At 35.5% G+C, this 16,258-nt stretch overlaps 1 protein-coding gene across 1 annotated transcript in view; it reads right to left on the bottom strand.

Annotated features, from left to right (window-relative positions):
* The window catches only part of LOC107697803 (SH3 domain-containing RING finger protein 3-like), a 122,811-nt gene that overhangs the window by 74,226 nt on the left and 32,327 nt on the right, over positions 1–16,258 (bottom strand). The gene's annotated exons all lie outside the window — the stretch shown is intronic.

Below are 16,258 nucleotides of genomic sequence, written 5' to 3'. Positions count from 1 at the left end.
TATATATATATATATATATATTACTAAAACTCCTTGGAGAAAACATCAGAAAATAGTGCAAATTCTCATTCCTTTTTTTATAGAGGAATGACAAAAATCTCATTTTAGTTACATTGCATCATGTTTCTCTCATTACATGCAGATTTTGTCAAATAATATCTCTCAAACTTTGTAAAATATGCATTTTGAAGTAAATACGCCACACAAATAGCTTCACATAAAAAGACAAAATGTGAACAATTTATTGGTAAAGTTGATGTCTACCTGCCACAGCAAATGAAGAATGACCCATCAACATGTTTTTAAGGTACTAGAAAGGACTAGAAAGTATTAGGAATTAATGATGACTCAATAAAACATTGCCAATTGGCCCCCTTTTATGCTCGATTCTCTGTCCTGCTTCGACGCACACTAGACAAATTACCTGCGTGGCGGCGTCAGGCACAGAGCTAGTGAGCGGGAACACCCCTTGACACAATGCCCTCTACCCACTATCTCAATTATTCCCAAAACCACCTGATAAAGAGAAAAAAGATTGCAAATGAATTGACCTGAATGACGGGGTTTCCTCATTCAGTCAAAGCGCCACAATGGCTCCACCTCACCCCTCCAAGTCTTTCCACCCAACACCTTGATAAAACCTCCATTCTTTCATTTTCTGTCTCTCGTTCCCCTCTTTCATTTGCTCTTCGATCCCGGGCCACCGGGGAACACATGGGCCTTTGTTCGCTGAATTGGTTTTCTGATGTTTCTCTTTCTTGCTTCACTCTCTTCTCGACTCGTCTTTTCTTCGGGGAGAGTCTGATTAATATCGTCCGTAACGCGAAGCGGTGACGCGCACGGCCCCTCTCTCAGCTATTACCGCGCAGAGTCACTGAGCTTAATACCCGAAATATTACAGTCACAGCGTAATGGGATTCCAGCGCAGAATATGAAAAGCATGAATTTATGCATTTTGAAATGAAGGCAGAATAACTCAAGCAGCTCATTAATGAGACTCGCTGTGTACAGAACTCATACAGGACGTATGATGTTAAGCTCTGATGTACCGTTTATGATTCATGTTCAAAATTAGCTTAAAAACAGTATGTTACTGTTCAAGCTTAGAAAAGTATGAGTGCTAGATTAGTTATTGGAAGGCCTACAAAATGTAAGCGAAGTCCAATTAAGTTTCAACCCTTCTGAAAAGAACAAGAAAGGAATACTGCCATGCTGCTAACAGCTAACAACGGTAACACTATTCGCTATTTGCTAATTAGCATGCATATTACTAGCATACTGGCTGTTTATTAATATTTATGAAGCACTTATTAATTCATGACAGTATTTTAGATCCCTTAAAGCTACCCAATACCTAAACTTAACTACTACAACAACTGCCTTACTTACTATCAATAAGCAGCAAATTAGGAGTTAATTGAGAGAAAACTCTTGAATAGTGAATGTGTTCCCAAAACAGAGGAAGCACATTTTTCCCCAACTACACACACACAACACAAATTTTTAAGCGCTTGAGCATTTAAAGTGGCAGATGACTTTAAATTGCAGCAAATGCGTATAGTAAACAGAACATTAATATGTGAACGCTAATAGTTGTTATAGTTATAATTCTTGATGTGAACAGGCCTTTATACAATCCAATTCTTCTCCGGAAATGACTATTTTTCTGTGTGTGCTGCTAATGTAGGGCTTGGGTGATTGGCTCAAACAGTTTGTGTACATCCAGGGGCTCCTGCATTATCCAAGCTTTAAGTTGAATGTTAAGAGATGTTAACAAATAGTTTTCTGCAGATTTTAGAAGCTGCTAAAAACTTCCTAAACCATTCGCCTACCTCAACGCTGATAATCTGTGTAAAAAGGCCCGTTTTGTCAGCTAGCTGTGTTGGCTAGCTAGATTAGCCTGAAGAGTTGTGCTGTCTGCAGTTCACACACACACACACATTCCCTGACTTTCCCTTGTTGTGCTCCCCATGCCAAAAGGTTTTGATAAATGAGATGGTTTAATTAATACCTTTCCAGTGCTTAGTGCAGGGATCTTATAATTAGTCCTGGTTTTAAAAGCATAATCTCCTGACATCATTGAGATCTTATCACACTCGCACACAAACACACACGTTCAAGAGTCTGACACACACTGCTAGCCTGGATGATTGTGTTTGTGTGTGTGTACATTTGTATTCAATCCCTGTCAGTCACAACAGATGTAAAACTTAGTCTCCATTGCAGACAGTTGTTTTAAACAGTAAATCACTGTGATAGGGAAGTAGAAAGAGAGATAGAATTAGTCACAGTAACACAACTTTAAATATGTCACTGTTTCTGCAGGATGTAATCTGCACATAGCATGCTGAAAATACATTAAATATCATGATATACTACTTCTATCAAGTGATATTAGTAGTAGTGATGGTCACATTTTATTTTAAGGTCCAATTCTCGCTATTAACAAACTATTAACTATGACTTTTGCATCAATAAACTCCTAATTTGCTGCTTATTAATAGTTAGTAAGGTAGTTGTTAAGTTTAGGTATCGGGTAGGATTAGGGATGTAGAATATGTTCATGAAGAATATTAGTATTAATAAACAGCCTATATGTTAATAATAGGCATGCTAATAAGCAACTAGTTAATAGTGAGAACTGGTCCCAATACAAAAGTGTTACCAAAGTGATATGACATATTAAGACATTTTACAGTATATACAATTCTAGATATCATTCTAGCTATTTTTATTTTCAAGTTAACTGGGTGAATAGCTGGACACCATAATGAAGTCATGTGACAAGAATGAACTATAATATATACTATGATATGCATACTATTTCATATACTCCTTAAAAAATGGTATGCTAGGCAGTATATGGTGCAGAATACCATGCTAGTAAATAAGTAGTTAATAAATTTTAATGTAGCAATTTAAGACCGAGCTATACTAAAATAATCATTATGTATAAATGTAAGTCATATAGTTGTGTAATTATATTTAAATTTGACTTAAAACAAATTTAATTTGATAACATAACATAACATAACAGCTACATGTAAAAACATTTACTATATTTTTGTTCACCTTCAGTTGAAGTCAAGATCATATACATAATATAACATTTAGATACATTTTATTTTCTTAACTTTAGCTTTAGTTGACATTTAATATTTTTTTTAATTATTATTATTAATATTAACTTAACATTGTATATTTGCATACTTTTTGTATTGCAAAGCTATTAAAATAATCATTATACATGTAGGAAATCATACACTTGTGCACTACTTTATTATTAATAATAATATCATATCATATATCATATGACATTGTTAACATCGCTACATGTAAAACATTTATTTATTTTAAAACATTTATTTATTTATTGTTTGTTTGTTTGTTTGTTTGTAAAACGTTACCTTCATTTATATAGCACTTTATACAATTCATATTGTATAAAAGCAACTTTACAGTGTTAAAAAGGAAAACAATGTTTCAATAATGCAAACTAAATTCAATTCTGCTGTAAAGCAGCTCTAAAAAGAGGACAATAGTAAGCAGTCAATTTTTCAGTTAAAGTCAATTCATCATTGATTTAGTGATGTCATCATCCAGTTTAGTTCAGTTCTCTTCCAATAGAGTCTGTGCAATCAGTCATGTGTCCCCAACTAAGCAAGCCAAAGGCAACAGTGACAAGGAACCAAAACTCCATACTCAATATTATTAAGCATACATACATACATACATTATAATAATGCCGTGTACATTTGCTTTTTCCATATATTTTATAATTGTATAACACACTGGTCAACTGACTGTTGTTTTTAATTCTGTTTTATGGTAAAAATAAATTGCCTTACTCATTGTTTGTTAATATTAGTTGCATTAACAATCGTTCAGTAATTAGATCTTCTGGTAAAGTGTTACTGTTGGTTTTAACTAACATCCCACATGGTCTAGATCAGCGGTTCTCAATTCCAGTCCTCGCGTACCCCCGTACTTCACTTCGGAATATTCATTTACAGATTTGCGCTGCGCCGCTGCCTGCAGCGTCTTCACACACATACGAAACTTACTAGAGAAGCGTGAAGTGGGACATAATATACCTCTGTAAATAAATACAATTTAAATTCACGTCTCGAACACTTAAATGCCCTTTGTATGGATTCTATGGAACATATACGCTCCCTTCAAACTGGAATCATGGCGGAATATCCAGTAATGTCCACTTCGCAGGGCACTTACAGTCAAATATAACAAACGTCTGAAGCAATAAGAGAAACAAAAGGTGCAGAGCGGGGGTACGCGAGGACTGGAATTGAGAACCGCTGGTCTAGATGATGTCAGCTGAAAATGCAAGTCATTTCAGAGGTGGAGTAAGTTATTTCATTCAGCTGAAAGATTATGAGAACATTAGTTTTTCTTTATAAAAATGTCACTGATGAATAATTCAAAATATAGAACATGAATTAAAACAGTAAATAGAGTCAGTGTTGATGATTGCTGTGTTGAGAGTCTTTCAGCTCTTTACAACTCTGGTTGTCTCTGATGCGTTTGCTGACGGTGCATGAGCAGCAGAGGCACGTCCGACCACAGAGGAGAGAGACAGGAAGAGCTCAGAGATGCAGCATCTCTCTCTGACTCAGGGCTTCTGCTGGACCCAGACCGGCCAATCACAGCGCAGCACGAGGCGGCCTCTGAATCAGCAGAAATGAGTAGAGCAGGACGAGCCTCCAGCAGACGTCATGAAGATCGTCACACACACACCCACCAGAGGGGCTTCACTCATTCAGATGCTCACACACGCTTCATTTACTGAGTGATGGGATGAGAACGAGAAGAGCGAGATGTTCAGATGCAAGAACAATCTCACCATGAGCTCTTTATGAAGATATATACACAGATCACTGCTTCACGCACTGCAGCACTGAACACCACACACTGACAGAGAGAACGATAGACAGACAGACAGACAGACAGATAGATAGATAGATAGATAGGCAGACAGAGAGAGAGACAGAACGAACGACAGAATAGATCGATGGACAGACAGACAGACAGACGGACGGACGGACGGACAGAGATAAAGACAGACAGACAGACAGAAGGACATACAGACAGACAGACGGACAGACAGACAGACAGAAGGACGGACACACAGACAGACAGAAGGACGAACAGACAGACAGACAGACAGACAGACGGAAGGATGGCCGGAGAGACAGAGAGACAATATGACAGACAGAAGGATAGACTGACAGACAGACAACCAGAAAGACAGAAGGACGGAAGGATGGACGGAGAGACAGAGAGACAATATGACAGACAGAAGGACAGATGAACGGACAGACACACAGACAGACGGACGGAAGGATGGCCGGAGAGACAGAGAGACAATATGACAGACAGAAGGACAGACAGACAGACAGACAGACGGACGGACGGACAGAGATAAAGACAGACAGACAGACAGAAGGACATACAGACAGACAGACGGACAGACAGACAGACAGAAGGACGGACACACAGACAGACAGAAGGACGAACAGACAGACAGACAGACAGACAGACGGAAGGATGGACGGAGAGACAGAGAGACAATATGACAGACAGAAGGATAGACTGACAGACAGACAACCAGAAAGACAGAAGGACGGAAGGATGGACGGAGAGACAGAGAGACAATATGACAGACAGAAGGATAGACTGACAGACAGACAACCAGAAAGACAGAAGGACGGAAGGATGGACGGAGAGACAGAGAGACAATATGTGTGTGTGTGTGTGTGTGTCTGTGTGTGTGTGTGTGTGTGTCTGTGTGTAAACATCAGAGAGGTTTCTGATCACTGATTCTGTTTGTCTTCGTCAAACTTCAGAGAGAAGCTATGCTTGTGAACGAATCTTCCAGAGCCTAATGATTCCCATGAGTTGATTAATCAGTGAATCAGAGAGAAGCTCATGGTGTGAATCAGTGACAGTGACTTGTTTGTGTCTGTAGCTCTCAAACGTCCAGCGCTGACCTGCACAGACTCAACACCGCTTCAGATAATGAATATCAGGCTTTGGGTTCACAAGCGCTCGATGTTTTCACAGAGCATATGAATTATTAATAACCCTTCTCTATGATGGGTCTATGAACAAAGGCTCTCTGGAGCAGATGACCGACCGTCTGCTGGAAATCATCTGCAAACATGGAAAATATTCAGAGGAATGATGATAGAAACCCTACAGAAAACTTCAGAAAATCATCACACATCACAGAAATAAGATGTAATTAGGGCCTGTCGATAGAGCTGAAGAAAAATCAGTATTCAATGCAAACACTGCCAGCGAATAACAGTTCAGGGTAAGCTTTTATTTTTGAAAGAAATTAATTATTTTATTCAACAGGGACGCATTAAATTGATCAAAAAAGCTTTCTATTTAAAATAAATGCTATTCTTTTGAACTTTCTATTCATCTGTGAATCCTGAAAAATAAAATGTATCACAGTTTCCACAGAAATATTGTGCAGCACAACTGTTTTCAACATTGATAATAATCAGAAATGTTTCTTGAGCAGCAAATCAGCATATTAGAATGATTTCTGAAGATCATGTGACACTGAAGACTGGAGTAATGATGCTGAAAATACAGCTGCGCATCACAGAAATATATTACAGTTTAACAGATATTCACATAGAAAACAGCTGTTTTACATCCTAATAATATTTCAGTTTTTACTGTATTTTTGGTCAAATAAATGCAGCCTCGGTGAACAGAAGAGACTTTTCAAAAAAATGTATAACCTTACTCACCCACATTTTTTAACAATATGCCTTGTCTCTAAAACTCCCTAAAATTATTATTATTTCTCTTCAATCAGAGCATAATTTGACTCAATTGTTCATTGAAATTAGATTCAAAATGCTTAAAGTAAAACAGTAAAAATCTAGTTCAAATAATCAAGGCATGCTTTCACACAGTTTTTCGCTAAACAAATAGATGAAGAATCCTATTGAAATATTTCATTCATATACACCAATATTTCATATTTAATCCTTTTCATTGTCTATGCACCAATATAACAACACATAGTCATAAACAACAATACTGATCTACAGATATTTAACTAAAACATTTGAATACATAAAGAATGCCTTAGAGATCAGTTTGGTCAGTTTGATTCATTTCGGTAAATCATTTCAAACTCTGATTCAGAGATTAATTGATATCATTCAAACAATCTACAGAAATAGAGACTATTAAAATCGTTCATTCTCACAAGACGAGGAAGAATCATGGAACAAGTTTTACGAATTTTAAGGATGAATAAAAACACATCACTATCACAACGAACAAAGTCAATATATCTAAATATTCACAACAAACACCCTTTCAACATGAAACCAAGAAATTAGACCTACACTATCACTGCTTCTCCCCACAGCCTCTCAAATGTTTGTATCCTCCAGGATACGTCGCCCCTTTTAGGGTTAATTCACCATCGCCCATCATGAATATTCATCAGATCTGTCCTCGCTGTAGTGTGTCAGATGAGTGTTGTTGTGCTCGTGTTTGCGGGGAATCGCTGAAGGAAACTGGAAATGAGCTTCACACTGTGATCAATTAACAGAGTCAGTGGGTGAAGCATTATGAGCGAGAGCTTCATGACAGCACATGCTTTATCTGCCGTCCACAGACTCACACACACACACACACACACACACACACACACACACCAGACCTCACAGAGGACACGCCGTCCCGGATGTCCATCTCTCACCAGAATTATATATTAAACGAGTCCAAACTGAACCGACTCAACCGATTCATAACTGCTCATTCCGTGAATGATTCTTTAGACTGATTCTATAAAAGAACTGATTCTTGTAGATCTGAATTTGAACATAATGAGTCACATGGACAGTTAGTGCAAAATAAAACAAAGAAGCACATCTTTCTGATGCATCGTCTTTGTTGTTTTCACAGTCTTTGTCCCTGTAAGTCATTATAGATTGAGTGCTGTGAAATCAGACAGAACAAGACATTACAGGCATCTGACGCTAATGCTGCTGAGAACATTCATGAGAGAAAAGGCCGTTTCGTCACTCCTGTCAGGACTAATAGTCTGAGGTGAGATTGTGTGCGGCAGGATGAGGAGAATGAAGCATCGACCTGTCTGACAGCAGCAGGTGAAAAACCCCTCCTGAACCCGTGATAATGGCACGCTGGAGTCAGATGTGCTTCAGTGAGAACACAGAAACAGAGACGCAGAAATGCAGAGGAACATTAAACAGAGAATGCTGAAGAACAGAAAAACATAGAGGAAACAAACAAAAACAGAAAACAGAAGAATGCAGAAGAACAGAGAATGTAACACATTTTTGGGCAGAAGATCTGTTCTCATCAGCAGCCTGTTACAGATTACCAGTTGCTCGTTTAATAACAGTATTTCTGTAAATGTAAGTATCTGCCCACTGAATTAAACACTCCTGACTCTGACAGTAAAGCAGTCCAGGTTGAGCAGTTCTTCTGCGGCTCAATCCATCTGGATCCAGAGACACACGAGGGCCGTTATCAGACCTAAACCTGCTGAGCCTGACTGGACACTACACTATAGATGCTGCCTATATAGAGCAGTGCAAATCACACCGCAATCAGGACACGGCCTTACAGGACAGACAGGGGACTATGGAAGCTGGTTTATCGCCACTACACTAAACATATCTCACTATTCAGACTTCAGAATTGCAAGATATAAACTCTAGAATTTTGAGATATAGAGTCAGAATTGCAAAATGTAGACACAGAATTGCAAGATATAAACAGAATTGTGAGATAAACAATTGCGAGATATAAACACAGAAATGCAAGATATAAACAGAATAGTGAGATATAAACACAGAATTGTGAGATACAAAAAGAATTGTGAGATATAAACACAGAATTGCGAGATATAAACAGAATTGCGAGACAAACTCAGAATTGTGAGATAAACAATTGTGAGATATAAACACAGAAATGCAAGATATAAACAGAATTGTGAGATAAAAACAGAATTGTGAGATATAAACTGAATTGTGAGATATTAACTGAATTGTGAGATATAAACAGAATTGTGAGATATAAACTGAATTGCGAGATATAAACTCAGAATTGTGAGATATAAACTCAGAATTGTGAGATAAACAATTGCGAGATATAAACAGAAATGCAAGATATAAACAGAATTGTGAGATACAAAAATAATTGTAATATAAACTGAATTGTGAGATATAAACTCAGAATTGCGAGATATAAACAGAATTGCGAGACAAACTCAGAATTGCGAGATAAACAATTGCGAGATATAAACACAGAAATGCAAGATATAAACAGAATTGCAAGATATAAACAGAATTGTGAGATATAAACAGAATTGTGAGATACAAACAGAATTGTGAGATACAAACAGAACTGTGAGATATAAACTGCATTGTGAGATATAAACTGCATTGTGAGATATAAACTCAGAATTGTGAGATAAACAATTGCGAGATATAAACACAGAAATGCAAGATATAAACAGAATTGTGAGATACAAACAGAATTGTGAGATATAAACTGAATTGTGAGATATAAACTGAATTGTGAGATATAAACAAAATTGTGAGATACAAAAATAATTGTGATATAAACTGAATTGTGAGATATAAACAAAATTGTGAGATACAAAAATAATTGTGATATAAACTGAATTGTGAGATATAAACAAAATTGTGAGATACAAAAATAATTGTGATATAAACTGAATTGTGAGATATAAACTCAGAATTGTGAGATAAACAATTGCGAGATATAAACACAGAAATGCAAGATATAAACAGAATTGTGAGATACAAACAGAATTGTGAGATATAAACTGAATTGTGAGATATAAACTGAATTGTGAGATATAAACAAAATTGTGAGATACAAAAATAATTGTGATATAAACTGAATTGTGAGATATAAACAGAATTGCGAGACAAACTCAGAATTGCGAGATAAACAATTGCGAGATATAAACACAGAAATGCAAGATATAAACAGAATTGCAAGATATAAACAGAATTGTGAGATATAAACAGAATTGTGAGATACAAACAGAATTGTGAGATACAAACAGAACTGTGAGATATAAACTGCATTGTGAGATATAAACTGCATTGTGAGATATAAACTCAGAATTGTGAGATAAACAATTGCGAGATATAAACACAGAAATGCAAGATATAAACAGAATTGTGAGATATAAACACAGAATTGTGATACAAAAATAATTGTGAGATATAAACTGAATTGCGAGATATAAACACAGAAATGCAAGATATAAACAGAATTGTGCGATATAAACAGAATTGTGAGATACAAAAAGAATTGTGAGATATAAACTCAGAATTGTGAGATACAAAAAGACTTGCGAGATATAAACAGAATTGCAAGATATAAACTCAGAATTGCGAGATAAACAATTGCCAGATATAAAACACAGAAATGCAAGATATAAACAGAATTGTGAGATATAAACACAGAATTGTGAGATACAAACAGAATTGTGAGATATAAACAGAAGTGTGAGACATAAACTCAGAATTTTGATATAGACAGAATTGCAAGACATAAACACAATTGCGAGATAAATAGAACTGCGAGATTTAAACAGAATTGAGATATATAAAACAATTGCAAGATATAAACAGAATTGTGAGATATAAACGGGATTTTGAAAATACCGCAATACCGGTATATGTCACTTAAACAACGTTCGGAACGCAATACTGTTTGAAAGGGGTGTTGCACTGTGGTGAGGGAACATCTGTATGTGTTTGAATTGCGAGATATAAATACAGAATTGCGAGATAAAAACAGAATTGTGAGATATAAACAGAATTGCGAGATAAAAACAGAATTGCGAGATATAAACAGAATTGCGAGATATAAACTGAATTGTGAGATATAAACAGAATTTCGAGATATATTCACAGAATTTTGAGCTATAAACAGAATTGCGAGATATAAATAGAATTGTGCGATATAAACAAAATTGTGAGATTTAAACAGAATTGCGAGATATAAACAGAATTGCGAGATATAAACACAGAATTGCGATATATAAATACAGAATTGCGAGATAAAAACAGAATTGTGAGATACAAACAGAAATGTGAATATAAACAGAATTGTGAGATATAAACAGAATTGCGAGATATAAACACAGAATTGCGAGATAAAAACAAAATTGTGAGATATAAACAGAATTGTGAGATATAAACAGAATTGCGAGATATAAACACAGAATTGCGATATATAAATACAGAATTGCGAGATAAAAACAGAATTGTGAGATACAAACAGAATTGTGAGATTTAAACAGAATTGTGAGATATAAACAGAATTGTGAGATATAAATAGAATTGACTTTTTATCTCACATATGTGACTTTTTTTTTCTTGCAATTCAAAATGTTTATATCACAATTTGAATGTTTTTTTTTTTTTTGCAATTTGAGATTTAAACAGAATTGCGAGATATAAACAGAATTGCGAGATAAAAACAGAATTGTGAGATAAAACAGAATTGTGAGATATAAACAGAATTGTGAGATATAAACAGAATTGCAAGCTATAAACAGAATTGTGCGATATAAACAGAATTGTGAGATTTAAACAGAATTGCGAGATATAAACACAGAATTGCGAGATATAAATACAGAATTGCGAGATATAAATACAGAATTGCGAGATATAAATACAGAATTGCGAGATATAAATACAGAATTGCGAGATATAAATACAGAATTGCGAGATATAAATACAGAATTGCGAGATATAAATACAGAATTGCGAGATATAAATACAGAATTGCGAGATATAAATACAGAATTGCGAGATATAAATACAGAATTGCGAGATATAAATACAGAATTGCGAGATAAAAACAGAATTGTGAGATATAAACAGTATTGTGACATATAAACAGAATTGTGAGATACAGAGAATTGCGAGATATAAACAGAATTGTGAGATATAAACAGAATTGCAAGATATTAACACAGAATTGTGATTAACAGAATTGCGAGATATAAACAGAATTGTGAGATATAAACAGAATTGCGAGATATTAACACAGAATTGCGAGATATTAACACAGAATTGTGATTAACAGAATTGCGATATAAACAGAATTGTGAGATATAAACAGAATTCCGAGATATTAACACAGAATTGCGAGATATAAACCGAATTGCAAGATATAAACTCATAATTGCGAGATATAAATTGCAAAAATTGCCAAATTTAAATTCAAAATTGTGAGATATAAATGCAGAATTTAATTAATTTCTGTGAATCAGTTCAAAACGCACTGAACAATTTCTTCCCATCATCACTCAGGAATGTTCACTGTCTCTGTGTGTCATTTTCATATTTTAAAATGTTTCAGTAAAGATCTCTATGTCAGTATTGCAGTTTATTGGCCGTGTATTGTTATATTGGTGCAAATGAAAATGATTAAATAAAAAGTCAATAAATAAAAGCACATATTTAGTCAGTTCAGAGCAATAAGAAACGCTGTATCTCAGTATAATCCCACATCTTCAGCACAGGTTTGACTCATGATCTGGAGCTCCGGCTCCTACAGCGGCTCCTCATCAACCTGCTGCTTCATTCAGCAAATTCACAGACATCTTCTGCTGGCCGGAACCACTTTTGCACAACTATATTCCTCTATATTTAACTTCTCATTTAGCATGTCGGACAAGAAGCACCACAGACCCGCTTTAGCTTTGAGAACAACACACAAAAGACAATAAATAAATAATATTTATTTAACAGCTAAACATTCCGTGTTCAGTTTCTGTAATCAGTGTTGGGAAGTAACTAGTTACATGTAACAAAATGGCATCATTTAATTACAAAATAAATGTAACTGTAATCTGTTACAGTTACTGAGAAAAAAATGTGTAATTAAATTACAGTTACTTATGAAAACGTTAATGATTACAAAGGTGGTTACATCTGAATATTTTCACACACAAAGAGATTTGATTTCTTTCTTTCCCAACTTGCATTGACTGCTTTAAAATGTGAGACACCAATGTTTCAGGAGTTTAGGACAAATAATAGGACACATGCTTATTTATTATAATAACTGTTTTATTTCCTATTTGGTGTTATGTATATGCTTTATTTTTTAAGATTAACTGTCCCCACCAAGGCATTGTTAGATGCCAGTTTTTCCTGTCATAGCTACATGCAAAGATTTGATTTCAAAAACAGTATCATAACTATTAAACTATATCTTGTTATGGTTTTACATCTGTATTTAACCTCAGAACGATCTCAAAGTAAGTCTAATTTTGTGGTGGCTGTGCTTTAAAATTAAATTATTATAATCTTAATTCAAGTGATGAAGGATTTCGAAAGTGACAGTAATCAGTGTTAAATACCACTGTAAGGTTAACCCTGTCTGGTTTATTAAAAACATTAGAGATTTATAGAAGTAATCAAATTAAATCAGTTACATTACTTTAATAAAGTAATTGAAACAGTTACACTACTTATTACATTTTAAATAGGGTAATTTGTAATCTGTAACCGATTACATTTCCAAAGTAACCTTCCCAACACTGACTGTGATTAACCCTCGAATCTCCAGCAGCATTTGCTGATATACAGTCAGACTGTAAACAGTTCTCTTTTGATCATGTAAAACTCCTCAGACGTGTGGCGTCTTGTCCAGGATTCAGACGGAGGAAACAACACTCTCAAAGCTAAAGCAGCTAGAGCACAGTGTCACGCGTGTTCAGACATGACCGTCTGCTTTAAAATCATCTGAATTACTGCTGACCAAACCAACAGATAAACACAGCAGCTGTGTAGACTTATTATTGATTTCTAGCGCTGTGAACCCAATCAAAATCCTGAAATCAGCTGATTTTCATGACATCTCTGTAGGGATCATATCATTCACTTTGAGGATCTGAACATTTTCCTGCTCACAAATGATCATATTTTCTCTCTCACACACACACACTCGCAGCGCGATACGCAAACGCTTCATTATGTGATTAATAAGGCGGTTGATTTTGAGGACGTGAATGAGGTCAGATGATTGTGCCGGTGGGATCTGAGCAGAGTGAGACGGATCTGAAGGAAGTCACTGCTATAATAGACTCCCGCTGCTCGACATGAGCGTCTGTGACTAATGTGATGATAACGTATGAAAGCAGCTATGTTCTGCATCAAATGCCTCTGATGATCTGTTTTATACTGTATCAGACCTCACATTACTGTATTATTAAAATACTATTTTTCACCAGCCAATGTAAATATGACATAATTTACATTTATTATTATTAATATATATATATATATATATATATATATTTTTTTTTTTCATTTGATTACATTTTAAAATAATCCAAAATGTAAACGGAATTTCGAAAAACGCAATTTCTGAAAAAAACGAATAAACAAACAAACAAAAACAGTTCATAGGGTGCTATTATTGTAAAAAACAACAAAAAAAAACTTATTAAATCATTACAGTTTTAATTGAATATATTACAGTATATACACTTTTTATTTAAATCTACTTAAATCAAAAATCTACTTTTTTTTGTAAAACTCTTTTTTGAGTTAATTGTTAATAATAATAACTGTGTGCATTAAAGAAGTACTGTATATACATGAAAAAACAATTAGAAGGAATAAATGCAGGACATGATGTATCATATGCTGAATGTTGAGCACTCATCAATCATTTGCATGAAAGACCTTCAGCTCGTAAACTCTTAGTTTATCCTCAACTAACCAGAGCAACTACACTGCTGATGAAATATAACGACGCATGATGAGCATTAGTATTCATAAACTCTCACTCCTGCAGAGGCTAATTACTGCTTGTTTGACTGCATTAGTGCTGGAGCTGAATGAGAAACACACAGACTGTTTTCTGAGTCTGTTTGGCTCTCGACGCTCTTCATGAGCTGATCAGCTGAGCTCTGATTAACACACACGACAAGGACCTGATAGAGACACGCGCACAGAGAACGATAGTGATCCTGCTATGATTGCAGTGATGCAGAAAACACAGAATCTAGTCATAAAAATGGAAATAACTGCATAATTTCATCCTGAAATATAAAACGTACCATGATTTCCACAAAAATATTGTGCAGAACGACTGTTTTCAGCATTGATAATAATCAGAAATGTTTCTTGAGCAGCAAATCAGTATATTAGAATGATTTCTGAAGGTCATGTGACACTGAAGACTGGAGTAATGATGCTGAAAATACAGCTGCGCATCACAGAAATACATTACAGTTTAACAGATATTCACATAGAAAACAGCTGTTTTACATTAGAATAATATTTCACAATTTTTACTGTATTTTTGATCAAATAAATGCAGTCTTGCTGAGCAGAAGAGACTTCTTTCAAAAATCGACCTCAAATGTTTGAACAATACTGTATGTGCGATTTCAGGAATAATCATTGTATCATGATTTATCGTCAAACCGGTAATCGTTAGATCCCTAATTGTAAGTGAGGTTTGGAATTAAATTCTGAATTTGTACTGAAATTAGGTTTTGTGTGAATTGGAAAGTGTAGAAATGTTTGCTGAATGAAGAGATGATGAATATGTAAAAGAGCTGAAACACTGGAGGTTTACAGTGGTGTGTTCGAGGATCTGATCTGATCTCAGAAGATACGTGAAGTATCAACCGTGACTCAGAAACATTTCAGGAGAAATAAAACAGACATTAATGAGTCATTTCACATGTCTTCTGGACACACACACTCGCTCAAAACACACACACTCGCTCAAACTCGCTCAAAACACACACACTCGCTCAAAACACACACACACACACTCGCTCAAAACACACACACACACTCGCTCAAAACACACACACACTCGCTCACTCAAAACACACACACACACACTCGCTCAAAACACACACACACACACTCGCTCAAAACACACACACACACACTCGCTCAAAACACACACACACACACTCGCTCAAAACACACACACACACACTCGCTCAAAACACACACACACACACTCGCTCAAAACACACACACACACACACTCTCTCAAAACACATACACACACTCGCTCAAAACACACACACACACACACACGTGCCACGGGGAGTGTTTGTGTCCCAAGGTGAAGAAAAAGTGTGCTAAACAGTTTGAGCCGAGCCGTATTTCTAAAATGCCGACACTTCCATGGGCTCAACTGGCATACG

This window comes from Sinocyclocheilus anshuiensis, unplaced genomic scaffold, assembly GCF_001515605.1.
Source record: "Sinocyclocheilus anshuiensis isolate Anshui unplaced genomic scaffold, SAMN03320099.WGS_v1.1 scaffold1123, whole genome shotgun sequence".
Taxonomy (NCBI): Eukaryota; Metazoa; Chordata; class Actinopteri; order Cypriniformes; family Cyprinidae; genus Sinocyclocheilus; species Sinocyclocheilus anshuiensis.
The sequence above is the reverse complement of the archived record's forward strand: the minus strand, read 5'-3'. Positions and strand labels throughout refer to the sequence as shown.